The sequence below is a fragment of the Podarcis liolepis genome (assembly GCF_965112155.1).
Source record: "Podarcis liolepis genome assembly, chromosome: 3".
NCBI lineage: Eukaryota > Metazoa > Chordata > Lepidosauria > Squamata > Lacertidae > Podarcis > Podarcis liolepis.
This window is the reverse complement of record NC_139557.1, coordinates 73224088-73240778: the sequence shown is the minus strand read 5'-3', so window position 1 is coordinate 73240778 and position 16691 is coordinate 73224088. Positions and strand designations below refer to the sequence as shown.

The 16691-nt window shown below is 41.9% G+C and overlaps 1 long non-coding RNA gene across 2 annotated transcripts; it reads left to right on the top strand.

The window, feature by feature from the left end:
* The first annotated feature begins 2775 nt into the window (after positions 1-2775).
* On the top strand, positions 2776-12363 carry LOC310702452. Of its 2 annotated transcripts, none has more exons than XR_014523504.1 (4): positions 2776-2827; positions 5572-5711; positions 11123-11210; positions 12087-12363. It is a non-coding gene; the product is annotated as an uncharacterized lncRNA (long non-coding RNA). The 2 variants fall into 2 exon arrangements; XR_014523505.1 differs by having other exon boundaries at positions 12020-12363.
* Positions 12364-16691: the final 4328 nt, after the last annotated feature.

Genomic DNA, 16691 nt, shown 5'->3' with positions numbered 1-16691 from the left:
AAAATGGGTGGTTCCAACCTGATTGAGCTTTGCCTGCATCAGGCCACCTCTTGCATTGAGTCAGTGCCTGCTTAGGTTAGACACACTCATGCCTGATGGTTCAAAAAAGTCTGACTAATTATGCACAAAATTATACACAAAAATAGATGTATAATACATATGGCAGAAATAATGGGTATAATGTATATAATTAATGTATATAATAATATGTGAGAATTGTTTGCATTTTCAGCAGAACCAGAGTGAAAATAATTCACTTTCTGTTGAGATCAAAGAGTGAGAGGGGAATTAGAAAAAAAAATCTGTGTGGGGAAGCTCAACAGAGAGATATTCAGAAAATTCCATTCTGAGTGGTGAAATGACTAGGATTTTGCCATGAGCCTGACCAAGCCGTACAGCAACAAAAAGGAATGGTACCCTGACATGATTCTTCTTGGTTTCATGCCTCTAAAGCTCACTTTTCTGAATCTTTGAAGCTTGCACAAATGCCTTAAGTGATTCGGCTTCAGTAGCGTCTCTGCTAAAAACCATTCTCATTCTTAAAAGGTCACATAGTTCAGCTGAGCCACATAGGATCTAAAGTGCTCGAATACCAGTATTGATGGATGCTGTTGTGCCAATGCTGAGGGAAAGTTGGTACCTTCAAATTGAAAGAATTAGAATGATCAGACATGTGGACAACCTGTCTGATGGGCTGGGAGCCTCTTCTCCTTTATGGACATCCTGACCCCACCTCTTAGGTCCTATGTGAAGCCAGATCTGTTAGGGCAAGGAGCGTGGCTTATTTAGTGGAGGAGCCTTTCCTGTGAAACAGGCACAGGAAACCCATGCAAGCCCACCATGAAACATTATGACCTTGAGCCATCCATCTCTCAATATTTTATTTATTCTTGGTTCTATCTTTCTGCAATTAGTATGGCTGGTCATGGGTGTAGCTGCCCCTACCCCCTCAATCAAGTAAAACAATAGAAATACACCAGTGGCCAAAATTGTGGAAACCTTTGGGGAAAGTATATTTCTGAGGTTTGATGGCTCATAACACCTGATTGGCTCTCTAAACACTCAGGCTCATTGGCTACATTCAAATGAAAGTTACTGCATAATCAACCTAAGCAAGTTGTGCTTCCTTTTTCTGGCTATTTGGCTATACTTTTTAATAGAATACTAATAACTGAACAAACTTTGTTGCATTACATTCTTCATTAAATTATCTTTTGATTGATATATACTTTTATGTTATTACTCCCAAAAAAGTGATGTTATGAGCCATCAAACCTCAGAAATACACTTTCCCCAAAGGTTTCCACAATTTTGGCCACTGGTAAACTTAACTAACTGACCAGTCTTCTCGGCTCTGCCCCCCTAACAAAAATGTCCCCCTAACAAAAATGTCCCCCCAACAAAAACCCTGGCTTTGCCATGTGGCTGCTTGGACCCGGAATAGGAAGGCAGGAAGCATCCTTCTAGCTCAGTTTTGCCTACATTGACTCGCACAGACACTCCAGGGTTTCAGACAGAAGCCTCTCCCAGCCCTTCCTGCAGATGCTAAGGATCAGCTCTGGGACCTTTTACTTCCAGAGCATGTGCTCGAAGCTATGGCCCTTTCTTAACTCCCATTAGATGAGTCAAATGCCTTTCCTTATGCAGCCCCCTGTCCCCCTTGAATATCACTAGAGGATCCTTCAGGGACCTTTTGCATGCAAAGTGTGTGCATGTGGTGTGGCCATCAGACCACCTTTAGTTTGGACTGCCCCTCAGGCTGTTTGTCAGAGTTGAAGAGAAAAGAGCATTGAAAGGAGTTGTCTCTTGGCGTTTGTTCCTCCTTTCCTGGGATTTTTTTGTTTGTTTTCTTATTGCTGCTGTATGTTTTTCTTGGATAGATTTCATTCTATCATCAGTAGCCTTCCTGATTTCTGGAGAACATCTGGCCTTTGGTATAAAAACAGCTTCTAAGTTATTAACATGGTTACAAAAACCTATATGGAGTCTTTTTATTCTTTGGGCACTGTAAATTGTTTAACCTACAAAGTAGTAAGTGTCCTAGAAGCAAACATTAATGTGAAATTTCCCTCCTTGCCAACCACTGTTAGTCGGGTCTGAAGGAAGAAATACAAACGAGTTTCATATTAAAGCTTAAAATGGGACTTTTATGGCACTTTTAAATATGATGCTGTGATCAGGCAATTGCGTAATAAGGATAAAAAAGGGGGGTTAGTCTTAAAATTGCTGTTTTCATTATTCTATTTCATGACTTAACAACCGATGCTTCAGAAGATATCTTCAGCACATAAATACTTGAACACGCAAAGTCCTGTGCCTTAAACTCTGACTTCAGCACTTAAAATTTTATAGGGTAATTTTTCTTCACTTGGAAAAGCTCTGCACTATCCCTATTGAAGATGTTTTGTGTACAAAGATGTATTTGCACACATCAAACACATACATTTATTGGACTGTGGCAGAAGTCAGACTCACAAAGTAGTTAAAAAAAATTAAACTTTGTTTCATGTCTTGAAGTTAAGAGTGTTGTTATAAAATGAAGGTATTTCAACTTTTTCCTGTTACATAGAATAGGTTAACCTTTTTTATATTACTAAGTTTTCTCTGGAAGCTTTTTTCCTGTCTTGTTTTCACAGGAATAAATCCTCAGGGATATTAAATGCAAGGCAATATTCCCATGAACCCTCAAGAACACGTTGCTTCTGGGGCTTCAAGTCAAATCCAGAAAATTGTGAATTCTAGAATGTTTCTTCACAGCTAACTATAGGATTATATATCAGCTTGAGAAGAGGAGTGGAGAGGGCTGCCATTGACTCTCAAAGAGGCTGTGAGTAAACATGGGGGTGAAATTAGTTTCAGTTTGCATTTTAGGTGAATTTTCCAAATTTACACTTTCCAAAACAAAATGCAGTTCTCCAGCCAAGTAATGTGTACAAAAATGCATATCCTAAGGGAAAATATACATTAAACTGCAAACTGGTACGGAGAACTGAACATCAGTGTGAAAAACAGAGAAACCCAAGCTGACAGATTCACCTGTCCCTAGTGAAAACATGTGATGGCGGTAGTGATCTGCCCTTATGAGATTCACATCTGCCTGTTCATCATTATTAATCTAGGCGGTGGACACACCAAAACAACCTTGGATGCAGATCTCAGCACGCAGGCAAGATGATATGTGTGCAGTGGTCCAACAAATAGCTTGGGTTCAATCCATTTATAATGGTATAAAGGTTAAAGCCAGCACTTTAAAATGGGGCTCAGAAATGCACCCAAATTCAGTGCAGCTGGTAGAGCAAAGGTCCTCACCCCCATTCCAAACTCTGGTAGACACACTCTGAACAAGCTAAAGTTTCCAAGCTGTGCTTAAAGGCAGACCCAGTTAGATAACTTTATTAAGATTCATATATATATATTAGTTATTTTGTTTGGGGCTTCTTTTAATTCAGCTGCCTTTAATTAAGTACACATTGTGATTTTATTACATTTTTATCTTTAAGCTGCCTTGGAAGAATTTAGCTTTTAAAGACCATATACAATATTTTATAATAATAATAATAATAGTACAGTGGTACCTTGGCTTACAAACACCTCGGGTTACAAACACTTCGGGTTACAGACTCTGCTAACCCGGAAGTAGTATCTCGAGTTAGGAACTTTGCCCCAGGATGAGAACAGAAATCACGTGCCAGCGGCACAGCGGCAGCAGGAGCCCTCATTGGCTAAAGTGGTACCTCAGGTTAAGAACAGTTTCAGGTTAAGAACAGACCTCCGGAACGAATTAAGTTCATAACCAGAGGTACCACTGTAGTAGTAAAAATATGGAACCATCAGGAATTTCCTAAAGGTAGTCGCTCTGAGATAGAGGCAGAGTCCTGTGGGGCTCTTAATACACAAAATCTAAAACAGTTCTGGTGAACTGAGAGGAGAGCACAGCAACCAATAAAAACTTTTTGTATCTCACACTTTGTAAACACTTCAGTTGGTGCTCTTCATGCTGCATCAGCAACACAAATGGAAAGGATGGCATTTGGCTCAATATTGTTCCTGCATAGAGCAGATTGAATAGCCTTCTTTCTTACTGAAATGCAGCTTATTTGATATATTAGACATCTTCTAAGGAAATTTCAGCATGATATGCAAACCATGCCAAGTCATTTCACCATCATGTGTAACATAGTAGACTATAAATTTATTTGGCTGTCTGAGGCTGTATATTTTCCCTGACAAAATTCTCAACCATATGAATATACAATCCTTCTTTGCAAAATACTTTTTTTTGGGGGGGGGACTAGTTAATATATTTAATACCTCAGTGCCAGACAGTATATTCTAATATGTCTCTTTATCAAAGACCATAGATTTTTAAAACTGCAGGAAAAAGATGGCTCTATTTTGGTTTGCATTTGAGTTTAGATTTAATGCAGCCTTTAAATAATTGCAATTCTGCCTGAAGAAGTATGGGTCTTTCCAGCCACCAGAGCCATGTTGTTTGATCACTAAAGCTGGCTGAGTGGGCTTGTTTTCTAGGAGACTACTCCTATCCCTTGTTGTAGAAATATATTTAATACAGGAAGCAATTATTCACTAATCTTCAGCAGTAGCAAACTGAACCCTATGCTAATCAATATAGTTCATCCACCACTGAATGCATAAGCCACTGTTCTGTTGCTTCTCCCATCACAAGAGACACGGGTAGAAAAGAGAAAGGGGAGTGGCTAAGCACACAGCTTATTGCAAGGGGCTGGGGGGCAGGCAGAGGCAGCCTAGATATTGCAGCTGCTAGGCTCCTGTTGGTGGCAACCAAATCAGCCATTACTGTGGGTCATGCTTCGCTCTCACTGGAATCCCCCATGTTTTCTCACAAAAGCAAAACCACTTCCCCATTGGAGTATGTAGCAGCTATTTATCTATGGGAGAATATAAGGGCTTTGTCCAGAGGGGCATTCTTGGGACTGGAGGAGAAACTTGACTCTCCCACCCTACACAGGAATGTAGGAAACAATCTTTATACTGAGGCTGCATACACTCTATAGTTTTAGTGCACATTTGAAATATGTTTCCCCTCTCAGGGAATTTTGGACACTGTTGTTTGTTAAAGATTGCTGGGCATTGTAATGCTGTAAGGGGTAAACTGGTGTTTCCGTGCGCTGCTCTGGTTCGCCAGAAGCGGCTTAGTCATGCTGGCCACATGACCCGGAAGCTGTACACTGGCTCCCTCAGCCAATAAAGCGAGATGAGCGCCGCAACCCCAGAGTCGGTTGCAACTGGACCTAATGGTCAGGGGTCCTTTACTAAGGGATAAACTACAGTACCCAGAATTCTTTGAGGGGGGAAATGCACTTTTAATATGCTTTAAATTTATAGTGCTTATGCAGCCCTAGCCAGACCACTGGTCCACCTAGCTCTGGATAGTCTATGCTGACTGGCAGGAGGTTTCCAGGGTTATTTGGGGGGCAGGATCACATGCAAGACCCTGGAGTGTAGCACAGCCCCCCCCCCCAGTTCTGTGTTATTAATGCCCCAGCCAGGATGAGTGTAGACTTTGACTACATGAATTACACATTTCAGTAATTTCAGCTCTGGTGTGTGGCATCCAGCGAACGCTAGATCCCTAAATCAGCAGTTACTGTGCGAGATGGTTTGAAAGCACATGCTGCAGCCTCAAGAGCAATCGGAACAGTGAGTTGTCAAGCACAGGGAGCTAAAAGGTAAGCTCCAACCATTTGTCCCCAAGAGCATCTACTTTTCTGTTACCAAAGCAGAAATGCTCTTGATTTATATTTCCTTTTCGCTCTTTTATATCTCTGCTGAAATATAAACTGCCTCTCATTCAGCGTATAACAAATGAATGTGCGTTGGCAGCAGCTTGTGACATTCATGTAATATTTCCTGGATGCTCCCTGATTGGAATCTATCACCGGTGGAACATTGTGTGCACCCTGAATAGCAAGTCTGTCACCTTCTTTTAAATTCATTGAGAAGTGGCGCTGATAACGCCTCTCAGACCTTTCAAGGCGTATGCATATTAGGCTAACCGCTCCTGCATATATTTGTCTCCTGTCGTATTCTCGCCATCTTCTACAAGCTGAATACAATGTATCGAACTCGGCATCCAGCAATCATGGAGGAGGATCCTCTCCGCCCCTGGAACTCAGTCCCAAAAACAGTACAAAATGAGAGGGAAAGGAGGAAAAAATATTTAAGGATGAAGAGAGCCTTTGACTGCTCCTGCCACTCTTTGATGATGGTAATGTTAACAACAACATCTCCAGCCTGCAAAAGTACCCTGCCCGAGCACTGGAACTTTCTCTACCTGGTTTTTTCCCCTTCCCCATCCCATTTTGGCTCCCAATATCTAAAAATTTAACCAAAATATTTATCTGAGAATGTTGGGATCAGCCTTGCTATTTCCCCACTATGCGTCCAAGCATGCTTTTGCCAGTAGGTAAAATCCAGCAAAAGTTAGGCACAGTCTTGGCAGAAGAGTATATTTTTGTTCCATTCAATTTCAGTGGAAGTGAAACATGCTCAGCTGTCTCTGGGTTGCATTCCATGCTAAAGCTGGCCTCTTCTTTTGATCATCCATTTACTTGATGCCTTTATTTTTATTTGGCATTTTCCCCAATCCTGAAGGATCACAGTTGGCTGTAAGATATGGGATTAGAGCCAGATAAATCTGAGTAGAAAGGAAAGTGTACAGGTCACTTGAGAGTGGCCCAGGCAGAAGTCTTAGCCTGGCAATAACATTGATGGGCAGTAGCTGATGCTGGTGAAGAAAGAACTACAGAAACCCACATTTCCCAGGTGTGGCTTCATTAGGCAACTGAGGAGACCCAGTGAGTCCACTGGAAAATTTCCAGTGGTCATACCTATCTTAATTTAGCATGCTATCCCTGAGGCATCATATCTGACTGAATTTACAGGTGCTTCCCTTTAGAAGAAGGTCTGTTCATTTATATCCTACCTTTCCTTCAAGGAGCTCAAGGTGGAGTTCATGGAGCTTCTCCTCCCCTTTTCTTTCTCACAACCGGGTAGGTGGAAATCCAGCAACTAGCCCAAGGGAACCCAGTAAGTTTTGTTACTGAGTGGGGATTTGAACCCTGGGCCCCCAGGCCCTAGACCAACACTTTAACCACTGCACCACACCAGAAGTGCAATCGTGCACACAATAGTGAGGGGGATCAGTGTCACGTGCACATGTGACATCACGTGCGTGACACGAGCCATGCACACATCGTCAGGAGAAGACAAAGTATGGAGCCCCGCACCTCTGGCCCTAGGAGTTGGTGCCCATGCACTACACTGACTCTTTTACTACACTGGTTTTTTATGAGATGAGGTGTCAGACATTATACCTGAGAGACCATTTTGCTCTTTATACCTTTTACTACTTTATTGCTCTTCTCTTGCCCCTAGTCGCCCTCAGACACAACTTCTTTTTTAAACTTCTTTTCTTTCTGCAAGGAGCAAACTTATTTCTTGCCTGTGTTGGATTTGCCCAGAACAATGTCACTCTTTCCCTTAGTCACAACAGCTTCAGTAGCCAAATTGTTATCCTGACATAGTAATAAAGGCTTTTGCATGATTTTCTCAGTGTTGGAATAGCTGCCAGGTAAAGCTAAAACAGCAACTTGAAAGTTCTGTATGACTTTTCAAGAATTTCTTCAAGCTTCCATTCTGAGGCCCTCTGGCCTTCTTCTTGAACTCTGCCTTGTGAGAAATTTCTCTCTCCTAAAACTGTTCTTCCTTTGTTCTTTCATGTCTACTCTTCTGAGAGTGAAGCAATAGCCAAGTTTTTGACAAGGCTAGTTGATTTAAAATATATACTTTTAGGATTAAATATTTTGCATACCTAAACTTCAGTATCAACCATTGCAAAATTAAATGTTAGGTTGAAGTAGGGATGATTGGAAAAAATTCAGTCCACATTTTAAATCATACCAACCTAATAAGATGGTTCTGAACTTATATGTGGATTGGAATGCAGCTGTTGACTGGATCACATACTTCTCTGAATATTCATATAGAATATCTCCAGAATGGAAATCGTATGATACAGGAATGCTGCCAGCTTAACAAAAGTGCCACATCCATGTATAGTTGCTCTGACATAGGTTTATTTAATTTACAAATGTACTGAATTGTGTGAGGGTTGTGTGTGTGTGTTGTTGTTTTTTTAAAGCGCTCTTAAGGCTGCATAAATAATATATAACTTCTTAGCACATGAAAGTGGTACCATGGATTTTGGAAAGTTTATGGGAGATGGATTTGGCAAGGAAGAGTTAAAACATCCAGAATACAAAATGTTTGCAGCAGTGGTGCTAAAAGCACTAAAGCAGTTCCTTGATGAACGTTTCCACAGATTCAGCTAAAATAAAGTGAATTTGTATATGGATGCCTGTCGTTTTTGCACAATTTCCTGCATTGATAGAACCATGGGCTTTGATGTAAAGTTGGCAGCAATCCTAAACCATTGTTTTGCTTCATACCATTTTGCTTTGTGCTGTGACTCTGTACTGCATATGTAATCCTTTTTGTTGAACCAATGATGGCCTCTGGAAATACATGCTAAGCTACCAAACTCCTTACACTGAAGACAACTGGCAACACATAATCCCTCTCCTCCCAGTAATACAGTAGTCCCAAATGTTAATTCAAAATAACAAGTCAAGTTTGATCACTAAGAGCTATTGAATATACTGGGTTATGGAGAAGTTTATTAACATCTGAATGAAGATCTGGGAATGTAAGCAGTTCTTAATGGTCAAATCTTATGATGGGACTGACAGATTTTTAAAACCATTACACAGGAGGTACACTGAAAATTAAAAGCTACTGGCATTTCTCTCATTTCAACCTGGAGCCTTTGGGCACACCCAGTTCTGGAATCAGGAACACTATTTTAGAACCTCTGAATTGCAAAGTACAGTATTGGAAATTTCCCCTGGACAACTCTGCTGGAGCTTATCTTCTGAAGGCAGTACAATGCTCAGTTGGCTATGGGGTTGTCATATCAAAAGATTATTTTCATACTGGCGTGGCTGTAGGTCAGTGGCAGAGCAAATCTGTTACATATACAAGACCCCAGATTAGATATCCAGTGTGTTCAGGTAAAGGTAAAGGTAAAGGACCCCCGGATAGTTAAGTCTAGTCAAAGGCGACTATGGGGTTGCAGCGTTCATCTTGCTTTCAGGCTGAGGGAGCCAGCATTTGTCCACAGACAGCTTTCCGGGTAATATGGCTAGCATGAAACTGCTTCTGGCACAATGGAACACTGTGACAGAAACCAGAGTGCACAGAAACGTCGTTTACCTTCCCACCACAGCGGTACCTATTTACCTGCTTGCACTGGCATGCTTTCGAGCTAGTAGGTTGGCAGGAGCTGGGATAGAGCAACGGGAGCTCACTCTGTTGTGGGAATTCGAATCACCAACCTTCTGATCAGCAGCCCAAGAGGCTCAGTGGTTTAGACCACAGCGCCACCTATGTCCCTTGTGTTCCGGTAAAGAATCTCAGATAATAGGTTTGGAAAACTTGTGACACACCACCATGCCCAACAATCCACTACTCAACTCAGGAAACATTGTGCCTTCTACAAATGATCCACTGTTACCTCTCCCCAGCTAAGTGACAATTGAATTTCAGCATTTATCAGGATGGATGAGAATTTTCGGGAAAGAAATTGCTTTTCAGCTCTTTTTATGGCACATATTCATAGAACCAAGGGATTGTAGAGTGGGAAGGGACTTTGGAAATCACTTAGCCTAACCTGTTCAACGTAGGAATCTTGCTCCAACAGCAACCCTGATAGATGGCCATCAACCCTCTTCTTAAATACCTCCAGTGAAAAATGGCCCTCCAATTCCTGAAGTGGAATATTGTCATGTCATACTGTTGGGTAGTTTCTCTTGAAACAGTTGAAGGGTACCAACTTCACGAAGGCTGGTCTAAAATGACCTGGCTGCACTTCTGCTCAGAGAATCCTCCAACTCTGAAGACTGGGCGTTTTTCATAGCACTGTTCCCCTAGAGATTGAGCGTGTGTTGTTTCTCTGACACTCACCCTTCACTAGGCTGATCAGCCATCTGCTCCAAGGTTGCTTCCTTGCACAGGTGTGCGGCAGCAAATTAATAGGAAGGAGCCACCGGAAATAAAGTGCCTTGCACTTTATGATCAGTCACCCCTCATTATTTATTCCCTTTCAAGCCACTACAAAATGTCCACTTGGGATCTGCATCAATGGGAAAGTAATCCTTCAATGCTACTTACTGTTTGAGAGTTCAAGCCCGATCATTTGTTAGGCTCCAGCCCAGGATGCAGAGCTCCTTCACACTCTTTGAACTTGTCAAATTGCTCCAGGAAGGGCTGCAGAACAGAAAAGGATGAAGCTCTGTTGCCGAATAGCTGCAGTGTGTGCCTTCCTGCGTATAGAACATCTTTGCAGCACATGTCAAGTGCTTTACCTATGCCTGGAAGTAGGTGCCTGGTTTATAACTGTAAGATGCATTTACAGGAAAGGCTGTTTATTACCCATTTTACAGGTCCATCACAGACCCTGTGCAAAACTGGAAAGTCAAGTCCATTAGCCTCATCCAGATTCTCAGGCACACCTGGTTTTTAGTTTTAGAGGCTGACAAATCCAGGACAGCCCTTGATAATTTAAACGACATAATGTTGGTGATATGTGATCTCTTTTATTGGGTTTTGTGCGTGGAAAGGTAATGTGCCAAGTTTCTATGTGAGAGATCCAGCTCCATTCAGCCTCAATGATCCTGATGGTGGTGGTGGTGATAAGAATTCATTTCATTTATGCCTCACTTCCAATGAGGGATCTCAAAGTGATTTACAGCTGAAAAGCAGATTCATCCAACAGGGCTCCAGACACTAGGAGACAGTTCACTAAGCGCACTAAGGATGTAGCTTCCCTCCACCCAGGAAAACTGCAGGGCTGGATCAACCACAGGGCTACAATGCCATATGCATTCTTCATTCTCGTTTGAAGAACCAATCAGTTTTGCACCAGATTGGGTTTTGATGATTGACCTCTTTCTTAGGGGTCTGAGATGGAATTGCCTTTGCTTAAATAATTGTATCAGGGCTTTTTGTAATCATATCACAGCCAAATATGCCTTACAAAGATTCCCCAGTGCCACATGGAGACAGCAGAGGGAGCTTCTACATGGCCAGGAGCAGTCTAGCTTGAGGAGGTAAGAAATCCATTGGCACTGAATCCTTATGCAGCATCTTATGAGCTGTTGCACTGGAAGTTAGCTAGCTGCCTTATACCTCGGTGCCTTTGCACATCTAACCTATTCTGCCAGGTAGTGGTTCTCCAGCTTCTCAGAGGTCTTTCGCATTACCTTCTGCCTGGTCCTTTTAACTGGGGATGCCAGGGAACAACTACACGCAAAGAAGGTCCTCTACCCCTGAGCCATTGGCCCCTTGGAGAAGTCCAAAGGAATTAGGCTGCCTTTCGCTTTAGATAAAATGGGACCAGTCCAACCATTTTCAATGCTATGATTTAACTTCATTTTTAAACATTACTCTTGTCACTAGTACTTAGAAAGTGATACGGCAAGAACAGCAGAGCGGATTGCAAAACCATTCACACCCGTGTCCAGAAAGCAGAGAACAAGCGGAAAACATCTCAGATCTGTGCTTTCTACGCATGGGACAAGCGGAAGGGTGGAGAAGCCATGAATTCAATGGGATTTTCTTTCTAGTTGGTGGGTTTAGGATTGCAGGGTTGGAGTAGCACAGCCTAAATGTTGCTTAAACAATCATGGTGATAAATACTTGGGTGATGGGTGTCATATTAATCATATTTATATTTTCCACAAGTGCAAGGGAGGTGGTAACGGTTCAGGCAAGTTAGGTGGAATCGACATGCATATAAAAAACGCTGTGAAAATGATTTTTTTAAAAAAAAAAAATCTTTTGAAAAAGACATTGAAATTTGCATAGCTCATTGTCACCATCTAGTGTCACATTTATATTTAAAATGTTTTATTTGCAGTTGTATAGCCGAGTCCTCTTTTTCTTTTTTAAAAAGAGAACATATTGGACCTGGCTGCTTCCTACAGAGCTGTGCAATGCAAAAAGTTGATGCCTAGGGAGCCATAAGAGGAGGAGAAAGGTTTGCTGGAAGATAACGCCGCCTGCAATTTCTTAATGAACAACCGTGGCTTATGAAAGGATAAGACGAGGGCCTGAAATAGAATTTGGAGAAAAGAACAAAGTTCCCTAAAGCGTAATTAACTAGGAAGATTTTTTTCTTAGGCAATTTACATTAATCTTCAGAAATGAGAATAAAGCTGATGGACAATATGGAAGTAACTAGAGTAAAGTCATTTCCCACCACTTCCTGAGCAGCTTCAAATTGATTTTTTTCCCTTTTTTAAAAAACAAAAAGTAAGTTTGATTCCATGAGGAGGCCTTGAGGGCAGTAATATAAAATTATATGGATATTTAACTGCACCGCATTGCTGTGCTGTAATTAAACCAAAGTACCTTGCAATTATTCCACCAACTGGGTTAATAGATTCAACAGCAAGGCAAACCCAGGCAGCATGTATTTTTTTTTATTTATCTATTTATTTTGAGGAACTTTTGATAGGCAAAAATTATAAATGAAATGGATTTGCATTTCAGATTCCTAAACCCAGCCAAAATAATAATAATTCTAATCATTGCTTTGCCTCCATTCCCAGCGACTGAAATGTTTAATTGCCTCTTTGCTCATTGTTTTTAACATGATACAGAAACCTTGACAAAAAAATAGATTCTCAAAATATGACTCACAGTAGGCTTTCATATGTGCCCCTGAGTTCACAGTGAAAATAGCAGAAGAAAACATGGAAGGTCTTTTCCTGAGCAAACAGTGACATATGGCATATTAAAACTCTGTTTTCTCTGTACTGCAGTGTGGTTGTATTTAAAATACCAGGTGAATGAAAGGGGGAAGCCTTTCCACAACCAGCAAACCCAAGTAAGTATTGTGTGATGAAGGACGAATAAATTTTCAGTAAAATTTGTACATGTGACTGCAGGGTGTGGGGTGTGGAGTGGGGGTGGATAAGTGAAAGGTAAGATGTTTTGCTTGGAGAAAGTCCCAGGTTCTGTAGCATCTCCACGGAGGACTGTGAAATGCCTTTTTCTGAAACCCAGTGGAGCTATTGCTAGTTTGTTCAGGGGGTGTTTCAACATCTTTAAAGGCAGTGGCGAACTGAGACAGAGACGAGCAGCCAAATCTCCTAATTTTAGTCCCCTGTAATCACCAGCAGTTTTATGCTGGATATGTAAACCACACAGATGTCTTCTCTCTTCATAAATATTAGCACTAATGGCTAAACGAGAGAGAGATACATTACTAACACTTTAATAAAGCCAGAAGTGCTGACAATTAGCGGCGAAATTGCTCATCTCTAGTCCACTTCCCTTATTACTGATGGTATGTGGTTTCCTCTTGCCATGGAAACTTTTGCTGGTGTGCCCCTGTGGATACTGCAAAAGAACTCCTGTGGTGTGGGCTCAGTTAAAAAACCTCTCATTGGAATTAATAGCCAATGGGCATTTACTGTATATCGCTGAGAGCATAAAGGTCAAAAATAGTTGTATTCATGAAGACCATTTCTGAGATGCTTCCCATGTTACTTACCCTGATGTGGATGTGAACACCAGTGAGCATTGGGAAGGAAGTTCTTGAGGAAAAATAGTCATGGACAAGAACAAATTAGGTGCTCTTGGGAACCAGTGATGGGCCTGTGGGTGGTATTATCATGAAAGCTACCCTTTTTGGTGAGCTTCTTGGGTATTTCCCCGGGACTGATGAAGGAATGCCTGGCTCTGAGTAGGTAAGATGCAAACTGGGCAGAGCAATTCAAACGCTCCATCAGCCACACTGGAGGGGCTTGAGATGAGGCAGAGGTGTCTCTCAGGCCACCTGATAGATGGGTCAATTCTGGGAAAAAATCCACAAGGATATAAACTGTAGCATCTGAATACAGTGGTACCTCAGGTTACATACGCTTCAGGTTACATACGCTTCAGGTTACAGACTCCGCTAACCCAGAAATAGTGCTTCAGGTTAAGAACTTTGCTTCAGGATGAGAACAGAAATCATGCTCCGGCAGCGTGGCACCAGCGGGAGGCCCCATTGGCTAAAGTGGTGCTTCAGGTTAAGTACAGTTTCAGGTTAAGTACGGACCTCTGGAACGAATTAAGTACTTAACCTGAGGTACCACTGTAGTTTATTTGTGATCAAAGGTGCCATTTAGGGTGGGTGGTCTGTGGTGGCTTCCAGTTTCTAGTATTTTCAATCAAATTGTGGTTGTTTTTAGCAGCACATCTGGGTACTAAAAGTATAATCATGGTAACTACAACATGCCCTCTGAAATCACACTGCTTTGCTCCCATTGACCTCTGCCAGAGGATAGACCTTTAAGCCATGCAGTGAAACACTTGTCATCCATGGCTTTTGTGTGTGTGCCCAACTGAGCCCTATAATGTTGCCCCTGAATGTCTCATAGTGAGCAAAACCTACGTTGACACAGCTGGTCAGAAATAAGGGCAAATATGCCTTTCCCAGCACAGGTATTCTGGTTAGTGTGGGAAAATAACTCTTGAAAGAGCCCCCATTTGTAGTTGCCTCTCCTGCTTCAATGGCTGCTGTCTCTGTTGTCAGCTTGTTCCAACCCAGCCCCAAGGATGGAATTAGATACAGGGTGACATTGCCTGGCATGAGAAGGTGGTGCCTGAGTGATGGCCATCAGGCAGACTGATGGAGTTTGACTTGCATCACTCTAGAGCCAGAAATCATTGATTACTCTTGCTCCGCCTTGCTGTGATGACCTTCATCTTTTGAGTCTTTGTTTTCCCCATCCATCACCCACCTTTTTTTTTTTGTTTATTTGCTTGTTTCCTGTTGTCATTTTCAACCAGCTCCTTTAATCTCCCCTAATTGCTGATTAAAGATAAGGAGTTGAACTGACAGCTTCAGCAGAACATCAAAAGGCAGAAGGGAAGTTCCTTACAGAAGGTTGGACAGCTGCTAAAATTTCTTCTGCTGCCAGCAAAGGCTTGCTGGGAAACGTTTGTGGCCATTTAGCATTTTGAAAGTCTTCAGCGTTGGTGGAAGATAGTTAAACTATGAAATTCATTGCCACAAGATTAAGTGATAGCCAGCCATTTGGATGGCTTTGAAAGGGGATTAGACAAATTCATGGAAGATAATCATCATGATAGCTATTTATTTAACTTCAGTATCAAAGGCAGCATGTCAAAACCAGCTGGTTGGCCATGGTGCGGAGAGGCCTATAGCCTGACCTGGTAGGGCTCGTCTTATGAAGTGGTAAAGGGACAATGTTTTTGGCATGGATTTAGGTTAATGCATTCAGGTTCCCAATGCTAAGAGAGTGCCAGATGAAACAGAGAGAGAAGGTTCTCCCCCTTCCCTCTTTTGCTAAACCCGATGATTGTTTTTCAATTGTGTATGCAAGTCATCTAGAGATTTCTGTATTCGGCAACAAATAAATCAATAAATAATACATATCCCTTCCAGACCTATAATTCTAAAAGTGAGGTCATACACTTGTATATACCAGACTGACCCACATCAAAGTGCAAGCCTATGCCGTTTGTGCAGCTTTTAGCTATCCTTGATTCTACCCATTTGCCAAAGAAGAAAATGGGCTTTCTGGGCACATGGTGAGGGTACAGCCCCCTTCCTTCCTTCCTTCCTTCCTTCCTTCCTTCCTTCCTTCCTTCCTTCCTTTTTACTGGCCTTGCTCTTGTGCCTTTAACCTGTTACACAGAAGTTAAGGGGAAATTTTTCATTTCTCTTTATCAATATGGTAGGAAATGTTTGCCTGCGTAATTTCAGAGCATCCTGCTGTTGTGAAAAGACACAGGAGCAGGGCTAGTAAATAGCTGGCGACATTAGATAGGGGAACGTTGTGAAATACAGTTCTCCCTGCTGTTTTCATGGGACAATCATGGGAGAACAGAGGCACCCATGTGTGGAAAAGGTGGGGGAGTAGCAACATTGTTGAATGGTGTTCATTGTTGTGTCACACATGCCCACTGGTGTGAATGACATTTAGTCCAACATACCAGTGTATCAATAAAAAAATCCACAGTTCCACAACACAACAGGTACGGCAGTGTAAAAGGACCATTAGAAAATGGGATAGAAGCTCTAGCATTATAATCCGGAATACTAATACAGTATTCCCTGTGTCTGAATGCACCAGTGATCATGTCCAAATGATGAGGCTAAACTGAATTAGTGAATGTTTATATGCTATAGGTGCAGCTCAGATCAGTTAAAAACAATAGGATGTGGTTCTTTTTTTACCATGAATTTCAGTAGGAATCTACAAACACACACAAGAAAATACCAGTAAATCTGCAGCCTCCAGAATACAATGGGAGGCTTTGCAGAACACGTTTGGAAACATTGTGGTACCTGACTCTTGACAGATGTCTCCATGCCTTGAAAAGCATGTGAGGCAGCGGAGAGTCTGCTTGCCTCCACTCCCTTGCTTCCTCCGTGCGTGAATGAAAAGGTACTTCTAAAGCCAAAATGATTTTTGAGATGTGATCTGAGCATGAAAGCGAAGCACCCACTTCCTATTTGTCTTTCGTACACAAGCAACTGACTGAGGAAGTTATAACACAGCAACAAGCAA